This window comes from Eumetopias jubatus, unplaced genomic scaffold, assembly GCF_037043125.1.
Source record: "Eumetopias jubatus isolate StellerSeaLion01/CBP00866 unplaced genomic scaffold, mEumJub1_p1.0 scaffold_13, whole genome shotgun sequence".
Lineage (NCBI taxonomy): Eukaryota > Metazoa > Chordata > Mammalia > Carnivora > Otariidae > Eumetopias > Eumetopias jubatus.
Window position 1 is genome coordinate 55,895,681 of NW_028274819.1, and position 12,867 is coordinate 55,908,547.

Sequence of the window (12,867 nt, forward strand, 5' to 3'; positions counted from 1 at the left end):
AGAAGGAGAGAGAAAAAGGGAGAGAATGTGTGTGTATTACATACCAAAAGAGAGAGCAAGAGACGGAGAGGTCATACATACTATCTTAAGGTTCTTGAATGCTGTACTCTGGCATCAAAATTTCCTGGGGGAGGGCATCAAAACATCATATATCAACATTGAGAGAGATGAGTTAATATGACAATTAGTAGTTGCTCAATTCTTATTTTTGAGTGCATAGAGTTTTACATCAGAGGAAATAATAATTGATCTCATGAAGTACTTTTTCAAATACTTGGTATAAAATCTATCCCAAGAGCAGTCTGTTTTCCCTATGATACGTGCTGGTGGAACACTTGGAGAAATTGTTTCTATGCTTGATCTCAATCAAGGCAAAATAAGCAAGGATGGAGCTGTACAGACAACCTGCTTTTACTTAAAGCATTCTTTATTGTCAAGAAATGGGGTATTTTTTGTCTGAAGTGCATTACATTACTTTTGAGTCACTTCTGAAGCTTTTTCATGACATTTAAAAAAACCTGAGGCAATTAAAGCAAGTTGCCTTAAAAGGTTGACAACAAACCTCTTTAAAACAGGTTGAGCTAGTCCCCCCACACATACACCTTTCTTTAACTAATCAAGGTGAACAGTTAAAACGAACAACACAGACTGTAGTTTATTTGTTACATGCATTCAAGATGAGAAGAAGTAGTCTCAACAAGTCCCCTGGAGATAGCTCAAATTTTGTATCTAGCCTTGTTATGTGATTTTTTTCTTTGCATTTGTCTTTTGGTTACCATGACAACTGGAGAGCTCATGGGGAGGAGAGATTGTTTTGACTGTTGAACTGAGACTAGGAGGAAGAGTTGAGACAGGTGTAGAAACATGGATTCAGGTCAGGGAACAACCTGTTGTTGGGGCTCTGTGGGTGTGTATATGCTGAGCATTTTAGGTTATTTTGTAGTGAATACAGGCCTGATACTGAATAGTATAACAATGAGGAGTATAAGAGTAAGACATGGAGAACTTAAAGGCCAGTGGGGCAGTAAAGTTTTATGTAGCCACAATGTCCCTTGCTCTCTTACATTGCACAGATTTTGTGCCCTTGTCCACCCCTGAGTAAGTGACTGATCCACCCAATCCATCATGCAGGCAAGTAACACAATGAAAATATATCTAACTAATAGCTAAATAAAAATCTCCCCTGGCCACACTCCCTATTATAGCGTATCTTGAGTAGAAGAACACAGCCAGCTTGAGCCTATCCTGCTGAGGTGACCTCAGAGGAAGGGATTTGGTGACAGACTAGCAGCTGTCTTTTTTTTTTTTAAGATTTTTTATTTATTTTTATTTGCCACAGAGACAGAGATAGAGAGAGCATAAGCAGGGGGAGCGACAGGCAGGCAGAGGGAAAGGGAGAAGCAGGCTTCCCGCTGAGCAGGGAGCCCGATGCGGGACTCGATCCCAGGACACTGGGATCATGACCTGAGCCAAAGGCAGCCACTTAACCAACTGAACCACCCAGGCGCCTCTAGCAGCTGTTTTTGACAGGACCTCTCCAGAGTACAAAAGCTACCAAGTCCCCAGCTCATGGAGCAGCCAAGGGATGTTGTGGAACATCAACTCCTAAGGTGACCCTGGTCACTGGTAAGCTGAGACTAAGTGCCCAAGTTGGACCTGGACTGATAATTTGGAACTGACCTAAATTGGTACACATTGGTAAAGACTGACCCTCACACAGGAGGCCCTTTTTGGCAGTTCACTCTGTCCACCTCCACCCTGGCACAGCCACCTTCTTGGATTCCAGCTGCCACAGGTACAGTTTCAGAATTGATTTCAGTTTTGGGGCATCTGGGTGGCTCAGTTGGTTAAGTGTCCAATTCTTGATCTCAGCGCAGGTCTTGATCTCAGGGTCGTGAGTTTGAGCCCAGCATTGGGCTCCATGCTAGGCATGGAGCCTACTTAAAAAAAATTTTTGTAATTAAAATTAAAATAAAAAAAGAATTGATTCTGGTTTTTACCCATCACAAATGCAGAACCACTCCATTTTTTATTTAAAACATTTTAAAAATATTTTTTCTATTTTTAAAATATGTTTTTATTTATTATTTTTTATTTGTTGCTGATTCCAAGTAGGGGTAGAGCAGTGTGTGTTCCCCTACATAAGAATTGGAAAATTTTACCACTTAAAATTGATTATGAGTCATTTAACTCTCAAGAACTATTTTCTAATTTATCACTGACTTGAATTAATGTTACATCTTTATTCTAAATCTGCCTTTTGTGTTACTTCCTCTGTTTCCCTGGCCTCCTGTTGGTGAAAAGGGATTTTGGTGATGCGTAATCTTTGAAAAGTACATTCATTAAGGCTGTCAGCACCATGTATTTGAACATTATAATCCTGGCTTTTTATTATGTTTCTTTCCCACTTGTTCTTGGTTGTTATTCCTGAATGTTCTGCAATCTGTCTTTACTGCCTGCTTGAATTACAAGTATACACAAAGAAGTGGCTTTTATGCCATGCCAAGGCAAGGATGTTGTGTTTCAGCTTTATAATAATAGCACTGGGGGACATATTTCATTTCAAAAAGACTAAGTTCTACTTCAAAAGAGTTTTACTTAATTAAAGTTAAGGTGGTGAAAAGCCTAAAAAGCAATTCTTTGACCATAAAGTATTTTCATTTAGCTATTAATTAAATATATTTCCATTGTGTTTATAGCCTTACCTATTAATACTTTGTTTTCAAATAGTCAAACAAAAATGGATTGCATGACTCTCTTTACTGTATTTCATTATTTCCTTTAGCTACATTATGGCCTATTGAAAATGATTTCATATTTGCTGACACGGTATTGATGATTCACATTTACTGCAGTTAATTAGAGGTATATTTTGCATCTTGGAGCAGCAGTAACCTGGTCATCTGTTCTCCTGCCCCCTCCCTGTAAGCCATCTGCTTTCTCTTATAACAGCTCTACTGCTTACATAGTCCACATGCTGCCTTTGACAAAAATTCATTTATTCATATACCAAACATCCGATACATCCAAGGCACAATTGTACACATTGCAGGAAATGAAAAACTGTCACCACATTATATACTGTTTTAGAATTTGTAAAAATATTTTTTTACAATGTAGGGTGAATGGGAAGAAGTCAAAGAGGAAGTAGGATTCATTAGAGATGAACTCAGAGATAGATGGGTAGGATATTCCCAGGCAGTTGAGAATGAGATTTGTATGTAGAGATGTCAAATAGGTAAATTTTACCTTTGTCTCTCTCATCTTACTCCTGTCTTCACCCAAAACTGGCTCTTAGCATGCCTCTCTATTCCTTACCTGAATGCATGTGAGCTTTATGAGCGCAGGGGTTTTTATCTATTTTGTTCACTGCTGCGTATTCAGCACCAATAATGCCTGGCATGTACAGATGCTAAGTATTGTGAGTTTTTGAATGAATAAACATAGGAATGAGATGATGATTACCTATAAGCTTTAGGGTCTCTGACCTTCTTAAGATGTTAATTATTTCTTTTTTTTTTTCTCCATAAATCTTGGTCAATAAAATTTATTGTAAAACTTTTTTAAAGTTTTAAAATTTATATCTTTTTTAAAAAAGATTTTATCTATCCATTTGACAGAGAGAGAATTTATATCTTTAAAATTGTGAATGAGGGGCACCTGGGTAGCTCAGTTGGTTAAGCATCTGCCTTTGGCTCAGGTCATCGGCCTCTCCACTCAGTGGGGAGCCTGCTTCTCCCCCTCCCTCTGCCTGCTTGTGCACACACACTCTCTCTCCGTGTCAAATAAATAAATAAAATCTTTTAAAAATAAAATTGTGAATGAGATTTCATATCATATTATATATTTTGCAGCTGTGTTTTAGTTTGTTATTGTTATTAACTCTCGTTCATGTCTTTTCCCATTTTTATATTGGTTTTCTCTTATTGTAGGAGCTCTTTATATCTCAAGGAAATCAATTTTTTGTCTGTTGTATGTCTTGAAAGCATATTTTCCAGCTTGTCATTTATCTTTTTTACCTTGTTTATTGTATTATTTCATGTGTGATATTTTTAATTTTTATGAAGCCATCTATATAAATATTTTATGTTTTCTGAATTTCTCCTTGATTATTTTTTTTAAATTTATTTATTTGAGAGAGTGCACGAGAGAGAGAGAGAACACAAGCAGTGGGGAGGGACAGAGGGAGAGGGAGAAGCAGACTCCTCGCTGAGCAGGGAGCCTGACATAGGACTCAATCCCGGGGATCATGACCTGAGCTGAAGGCAGATGCTTAACTGACTGAGTCACCCAGGCGCTGCTCTCCTTGATTATTTAAGAAAAGTTATCTCATGCTTTCTTGTAGCACTTTAACCATTTTTTTTTTTACTTATAATATCTCTGATCTATTTAGGTCAGATAATTTTTATTAAATAAACCCATCTTTTTTTTGTCACTGATTAGAAATGTCATCTTATCAAATACTTAATTTGGATCCATAACTGGTCTCTCTTTTCCATTCCATTGATCTTTTTGTCCATTCATGTATCTGTACCAACATGCTTAGAGTACTATATCTTTATAATATACTTGGTTTTTTGGTGTGTGTGTGTAGTTCTATGCAGTTTTATCTTATGTGTATATTTGTGTAACCACCACCACATTCAAGATGCAAAACTGTTCCATAACCACAAAGGAACTCCCTAATGCTACTCCTTTATATATCTGCCCCTTGGCATCCACATCTTATAGTTTTGTCATTTTTGAGAATGTTATTAAATGGAGTCATGCAGTGAGTAGCCTTTCGAAACTAGTATTTTTTCACTAAGCAAAATGCCCTTGATATCCATCCAGATTATTGTGTTTATTACTAGTTTGTTTCTTTTCATTGCTGAGTAGTATTCCACTATACAGATGTACCAGTTTTGTTTAATCATTCGCCAACTTCAGTTAATGTCATTTGGGTTAGACATTTGTGTTATTTTCAGTTTTTGGGGGTTTTTTTTGCTATTACAGATAAAGCTGTTATGAACATTATTCTTGGCGAATGATTATATTGTTGTTATTCCTAAGTAGAGAGTACTGAATGAAATATAATCATCAGTTTTTGATAGAAACACTCTCATCATTGGTCCAGCGCAGAGCCCTAATCATATCCATTTATTTATTTAATTATCTATCATGACTAATAAAATGAACATCATGAACCTACCACCTAAACTAAGAACAGACAACTTACATTTTTTTTATGTTTTCTACCCCTATTCCATCCCCTTGCTTCCCCCTTAAGACACCCACTTTCTTTTTTTTTTAAGTAGGCTCCACACCCAGCATGGAACCGAAACCCAAGGCTTGAACTCATGACCCTGAGATCAAGACCTGAGCTGAGATCAACAGTCAGACGCTTAATTGACGGAGGCACCCAGGTGCCCCAAAGACACCTATATTTTATTTTTATAAAAAGATTTTAATAATCTATATTATCATCTGGGATTTTCTATGTTATTAAAATTTTGCTGTCACTACTTTCATTCTTGGTTAATATTCCATTGTGAGAACATAACAAGAAAATTTAAGTTTTCAGCTTTTGCTGTTATGAGCAAAAGTCCTTTTTCTAACCATTAAGCTATAATTTAGTAATAACAATAATAATACTTTGTTTTAGCAGCAATAAAGATACTGCTATAATCTATAATGATAATAATAGCAATGACAATAATAATGTGATTGCCCTTCATAACACTGCTACACTGATCTGAGATGCTTTATGATAGTCCTAGCCTTGTATTTAACTTGCATCAATTAAAAAGGTCAGGGGAATGGAACTAGAGGGTATTATGCTAAGGAAAATAAATCAGAGAAAGACAATTATATGATTTCACTCATATGTGGAATTTAAGAAACAAAACAGAAGACCATAGAGGAAGGGAGGGAAAAACAAAATAAGATGAAATCAGAGAGGGAAACAAGCCATAAGAGACTCTTAGCTACAGGAAACAAACTGAGCGTTGCTGGAGGGGAGGTAGGTGGGGAGCTGGGGGAGCTGAGTGATAGGCATTAAGGAGGGCACCTGATGTAATGAGCACTGGGTGTTATATACGACTGATGAATCACTGAACTCTGCCTTTGAAACTAATAATACACTGTATGTTAATTAATTGAATTAAAGTAAAATAAAATAAAATGTCAGTGGAAAACCCGGTAAGATCTAAATATTCTGCTCATTCATGGTGATATTTATGTTTTGTAATAAAACTCTCCTTGATACACTCTTCTACAGAGTATTTGTTGAGAGTAAGGAATTATTTGTATGTTTATACAATTGGCCCAAGAAGTCAGCCACTGCCTCAAATAGGGCCAGACTCCTTTTACTGGTATTGACATTCAGATAACTTAAAAATAAATGCTCTGGGGACACCTGGCTGACTCAGTTGGTAGAGCATGCAACTCTTGACCTTGGAGGTGTGAGTTGGAGCCCCATGTTGGGCATAGAGATTACTTAATTTTAAAAAATGCTGTCATTCTGCAGAGGTTGCTAACTTTATTGTACTGGACGTCTTCCTTATGCCCTTCTAAATCTATCCTCCACCCTTCTCCAGCCCACTGTGCCTCAGAAGGCTGACCTGTGTGGAGTGCTTCCACAGGTTTCCTTCTCTTCTGCTTTCAGTCTGGTTGGTCAATGGGAAGCACAAGCAGGTAACTGAAAGAAGGAAGAGATTGAGGTTGGAAGGCAATCTGATTTATCCTTTGACATAATTGATGTCAGGTGATTCTCTCCACAAAGGCCTTTTGGTTTCTGATTCCAGTAGCTGCTACCTCCCTCATCCCTCATTCAGAGAGGTAACATCTCCTCAAGTGTGTCTAGCTCTGAGGCCTTACATTATCCTTTGTGGTATTTCTACCCATATATATTTTTTTTAATTAAAAGATTTTATTTATTTATTTGACAGAAAAAGAGACAGCAAGAGAGGGAACACAAGCAGGGGGGAGTGGGAGAGGGAGAAGCAGGCCTCCCGCCGAGCAGAGAGCCCGATGTGGGGCTCAAGCCCAGGACCCTGGGATCATGACCTGAGCTGAAGGCAGATGCTTAACGACTGAGCCACCCAGGCGCCCCCTTCCCATATTTTTGTATATAATCTCTTTATTAGACTCTCCTCAGATTATTCAATCTGAAAGGCCTCTTTCCTGTCAGCACACCAGTTGATACACTGAAGTGGCAGATGATCATTTACTTGCCACATGGTGGAAGAGGCATGTCTGCAGTAGAAGAGAATGAGAGAGAGAGTGCAAGATGAAGAGGTAAAGTCCTGATGCCATGGAGATCTGAATTCCAGCCTCCAAAGCCCTTGTTTCTCAAGCTCCCCCTTCCATTCCTTCAGTTACCTTAGTATACTCCATGGCAAACGGGCAAGGAACAGGAAGCCCATTCATGTCTAGATCAATTTGAGTTGAGTTTTCTGTTACTTGCCCCGAAGTATACTAAGGTAGCCCATGGCCTACGAAACTGCAAAGTCCAGAGATAGATTGTGCTTCAGAATTAGTTGATCTAGTAGTTGAATAATGTATCCTAGACCCTGTTTGCCATACACAGTGTCAGCTTCATTCTAGGGTCTGGATTTCTACATAGTTATAAAATGGCAGTTGTAGCCATGCCCCTAACATCTGGTGGGAGGCCGTTGCTTCCGGGTACTTTCTCAGAAACTTCAGTAAGTTCTTTTTCTGAAACTCTCAACAAACCTCTCCTTGCTTCTCATTGGGCCATATAGTATCACATGCCCATCCTTGAACCAATAACTACGGCCAGGAAGTAGGATTATGCTGACAAGTGTAAACCTGAGCACAAACCTTTCTTTCTCTTCCAATCAGGAGTAGGTCAGTTTCCCCAAAAGCACATGGTGCCACAGTTGGGATGGAGGGGGAGCCTGGATAATGAGGAAGGAAACAGGGGAGATACCAAGAGAAAAGGGAACAGATCTTGGGGAGATAACCACAATATCTTCTATGCCTTCCTAGCTATATGTAAGTCAAAAGTTTATTTCCTGCTTAAACTATTTTTTTTAAGATTTTATTTATTTATTTAACAGAGAGAGACACAGCGAGAGAGGGAACACAAGCAGGAGGAGTGGGAGAGGGAGAAACAGACTTCCGGCTGAGCAGGGAGCCCGACGCGGGACTCCATCCCAGGACCCTGAGATCATGACCTGAGCCGAAGGCAGACGCTTAATGACTGAGCCACCCAGGCGCCCCTCCTGCTTAAACTATTTTATGTTAAGTTTCTTTCCCGTCTTGAAAATGATTAATGATTAATTCAACGAGGAGTATCTTGGTACTTGTTCTGGCTGTGCCATTTCCTAGTCGTGTGACTTTGGTCATGTCATATAAGCCACCTATACCTTAGCTTCTTCTGTAAAATGAAGGTTAATAACATCTGCCTGACAAGGTTGCTCGGAGCTCCAGCGAGATGGGAGATATGAAAGCATCTTGTAACCTATAAAGGGCTAAAGAAATGTGAGGGCTCTTTATTAGCAGTAGCTTTGTTGGTGCCACACCCTGGAGATCAAGTTGCTCTTTTTAGTGAGCAAATTCGACGCTCCCACCTGGCTTAGAAATGCTAAATTGCTAACAACCTCCCTAAGGTTTTACCCTCTTTCTTTTTCATAAGAGACCTCTCTGAGCTGCTAAGAGCCAGAGTTGGAGTAAATTATCGGGTTTTCTTCACTGCTCTGGAAAAGAACCAAGATGTTTACAGGTCATTCTAGTCAATCCAAAAGCACTTATTCAGCACCTTCTGGTGTCTCCTACTGTGGTAGGTATAAATATAACCGTAACAACCTGTTAGTGTGAATTATCACAGAGAGAACAGCTCTCAATGCAGCTGGAGATTAGTTAAGCAGTGAACATTGTGCTATCTTCCAGGCATTATGCAAACTCATATCAGTGTAAGGACTTTTTTGAGTTGACTGTGATAAGAAAGAAAAGCACTGAAGGAAATGATTATATGGTTAGGAATTTGGTAAGGTTGGTTTTTTAAGTAGATTGTAGACTGAATGATACCTGTGAATTTATGTTTCCCTCTCCAGGCCCCTAGAGATGAGAAATCTACTTTGAGAAAACAGTAACTTGGTTCAATTTAATAAAAATACTCTCAGTACGCAGAATAATTATGGAGATATGGAGAAAGATTCTTTCTGCCTGCAACTGCATAAAACTATTAGAGTTAACTACGCTGAAATAAACTCAAAGTCTGATGCTGTAGCAGTTCTCACCAGGAGAACATCTCCCAAATTTCTCTCTTGCCTTCCCATTCCAGGGTATACCAGTGAGTAAGGGAAGGATCAGGTCTGGGCAGTTTGATAAAAAGTGACCCCCAAACACACTTTGAGACCCACTGGTCTAAGATAGTGAGTTTTGCGTACCCAAGAGCCCCCATTCTCTTCATCCAGTGTTTTCTCCCATTATAGCACGGAAGCTTAAGGGATTAGTAACTTCTTGGTCCAGAACCCTAGAGCCAGCACATAAACTTGGAGCCTGTGTTTCTATACAGTTTTCTTTCCCACTGTTCCAAGATGCTTCATGCTCATTTTTTTTTTATTTTTTATTTTTTATTTTTTTATTTTTTTTTTAAAGATTTTATTTATTTATTTGAGAGAGAGAGAATGAGAGACAGAGAGCACGAGAGGGAAGAGGGTCAGAGGGAGAAGCAGACTCCCTGCTGATGCTCATTTTTTTTTTTTTAAAGATTTTATTTATTTATTTGACAGAGAGAGACACAGCGAGAGAGGGAACACAAGCAGGGGGAGTGGAAGAGGGAGAAGCAGGCTTCCCGTGGAGCAGGGAGCCCGATGCGGGGCATGATCCCAGGACTCTGGGATCATGACCTGAGCTGAAGGCAGACGCTTGACGACTGAGTCACCCAGGAACCCCTTCATGCTCATTGTTGACATAAACCTCAACAGGGAGTATATAGGAAATATGTATTGCCCTTCTATTATGTTTAGTACACTATAATAGAACTACAAGATAAATATAATTACGCATATATTTATAAGTGTGTATGTATATATATCAAGGTCTTTGATTTTATTAGTGTTTTAAATCTAGTTAGGAAGACAGGATATATCCTTAAAAAGATTTAAACACAAAGGAGCATGTGCTTAGTGTCAAATGAGTGATTTAGACCAGTAACTGCAAGTAATTTGTTGATAATGAAGCAAATTTTGTAAATGATTTGCCTTTATAAAATAAATTTGAGCAGATTATAAGGATAATAAAGATATTCACGTTTCCATATGCTTTCTTAAGCTGGGGGAAAAGGGATTGAATTATATCCAGCTAGCCAGAAATGATAAATTATGCATAACTAAGTGTTTCTATGGGGATATGAAGAAAAGGCTGAGAACCGTTCATTTATACACAGAACTTTGGAATTTCCTAATATAGACAGTTACTGAAGGCTAGTGATTTGGGAAATTTTTGTAAAGAAAATGAGAGTAGAATTGCATTTTTGACTGAACTATAGGATTTAAGCAGACTATAGAGAGATTGTGGGGAGTGGGAGGAAGGGTTCACTCCAGGCCCTAGATATGTCAAGTAACTGTATGATTTAGAGCAAGGGAAACTAACATTGGATAAACAGTTGTCATATGACAAGGAGTTTGTTAGATACTTGGCATATATCATTTCATCTAATACTTAGGAGAACCTGAGACAATTGGGATTACTTTCACAGTTTCCCAGATAGAAGACTGATTTCAGAGAGAAAAAGTAAATTGCCCAAGGTCAACCAACTAGGAAGTGAGGTAGATTAAATATGGTCACAAATTATTTTCAGCTGTCACCAAGACCACCATGCATCTGGAGGTTGAAAGGCCACATGGAAGGTGCCCAAGCAAAGCCAGACATGTAAGTGAGGTCATGACAAGCCTTCTAAGCCCCCACAGACTCTCCAGCTGAATGCAGTCCTGTGAGTGAGCTCAGGTGAAACCAGAAGAGGAACTGACCAGCTGACCCACATAAATATGAGAAGTCGTAAATTGCTTTTGTTCCAACTGCTGTGTTATGAAGTGATTTGTTACACAGCCCTAGATAACTGAAACAGCCAAGCTTTGACTTTAGGCTTTTCTTGTTCCAGTGCTGGTATTCTTTCCATGACACATATTACTACTTTGTTATTGATAACATAGGAGTATTTGATAAGATAATCTATAAGGCTCCTTTGAATTTTTAATAGAATGACATTCTAGATGCATGGAGTTGGGAAATCCAAGATGTGTTTGGAGAGCAGGAGGGGGCCAGTCTAAGTAAGAAGGTTATCGTCAAAGAGGTAGTAGAAAGAAAATCTTATAGTATAGTGATTAAGAGCAAAAGCTGGGTTTGAATCCTAGGTCCACCTCACAATAGCTTTGTGCAAGTCACAGAACCTCCCTGTGTCTTGGAATTCCCATTGTGAAAAGGTAATGAAAATAGAACCTTCCTCCTAGGGTTGTTGTAAGAATTTAATGAGATAATGCATGTATTAACTTGAACACGTATTGACTCACAGTGAGAACTCAATATCTGGACACCAAGTAGACTAAGGAAGACACCGGAGGCAGAGAGTCCAGCCTGCCTTTGAGGTGACGGTAATGTCAAAAAGGCAGTATTTGACTCTGGTGATAATGCTTGCCTGTGGCAATAGCAGGACCCTTCTAAACATTTAAGAATCTTGGAAACTTTTGTGGATGGACTGCTGATTTATTTATTTATTGTTTTTTTTTGCATCTCCATGTTAGGAGCAGAGAAATTTTTCATTATAATGATAGCTGGTATAAGGACTTCTTTTAACATAAGTCTTTAACATATACATAATATGTTCAACTATAAAGTATGCACAACTTTTTGTCTAGCCGGTCACTACTATGCAAAAAATTAGGAATCATGGAGTCAGAGTTCTAGTCATTCATTCAGTAAACATTTATGCAGCGTTTGCCATGTGCTAGGCTTTTTGCTGGGCCCTGGGGAAAATAATAGTACAGAGAAACCAGAATGGTTTTTGCTCTCGCTGAAATTACAGTGGAATGGGGAATTTGAGACAAAATAAGGAGGCAGTTACTGTCTAGGGGGATGAATATTTTGTTGGGGAAAGTTTGGGATGCAGTGGGTGCTTGTAGGAGCTACTTCTGACCCAGACTGAGGAGAAAGACCAAATAAAATATATTTCACTTCCTGAAATAAAGTAACCTAAATGGATAGCTGAGAGATAAGTAGAAGTTAGCCAAGATGATGCCTGAAAATTGGCCACAGGTCTAGTTTGTTTAAATGGTGTGTTCACCTTGAGGAGTAGTGTAGGGAATGCTGCATAGTTGGGAGAGGTGAAGCGTTCCTTCTGGTATTAGAATTTTATTCCTGACAGCTAAGGATAGGACGCCGGCAGTTGACTGGGACCTAGAGGTGACTGAACAGTGATATAATAAAACTGACCTAGAAATTAGAATTTCTGGCTTCAGTGTGGTCATGTTTCTCCGGTATTACCTCAACGAGCAGGGAGACCGAGTCTATACGCTGAAGAAGCTTGACCCTATGGGACAACAGACCTGCTCGGTGCATCCTGCTCGGTTCTCCCCAGATGACAAATACTCTAGACACCGAATCACCGTCAAGAAACACTTCAAGGTGCTCATGACCCAGCAACCGCGCCCTGTCCTCTGAGGGTCCCCTAACCCCTCAGAGACTTTCTGAAACCAAGCTCTTCAAACTGTGAGCATTGAAGCCTTCTCAGCACCCTTGCTCTTTGGAATCCGGTTTCATCGTTGCCCTTGATCATGCTTGTGTAAATCCATGATGGTAGCATCCTTCTTTTGAATCTTCTTTCCATATTTTGAATCACTGCTAGGTTATTAAAATGATTTG

At 39.1% G+C, this 12,867-nt stretch overlaps 1 protein-coding gene and 1 pseudogene across 8 annotated transcripts in view; one reads left to right on the plus strand and one right to left on the minus strand.

Annotated features, from left to right (window-relative positions):
- The window catches only part of PGM2L1 (phosphoglucomutase 2 like 1), a 102,072-nt gene that overhangs the window by 70,381 nt on the left and 18,824 nt on the right, over positions 1-12,867 (minus strand). For 2 of the 8 annotated variants that reach the window (XM_088017610.1, XM_028116000.2), the window contains exons 2-3: positions 6,603-6,679; positions 82-124 (exon numbers count right to left, since the gene is read on the minus strand). The exons of 4 other annotated variants lie outside the window; for them this stretch is intronic. The gene's annotated coding sequence lies outside the window, so the exon portion shown is untranslated. Of the gene's footprint in view, positions 1-81; positions 5,504-6,602; positions 6,680-12,867 lie in introns of those variants that run through there. 2 more of the 8 variants (XM_088017611.1, XM_088017612.1) reach the window with 2 other exon arrangements.
- On the plus strand, positions 12,453-12,671 carry LOC148162662 (H/ACA ribonucleoprotein complex subunit 3 pseudogene; annotated as a pseudogene).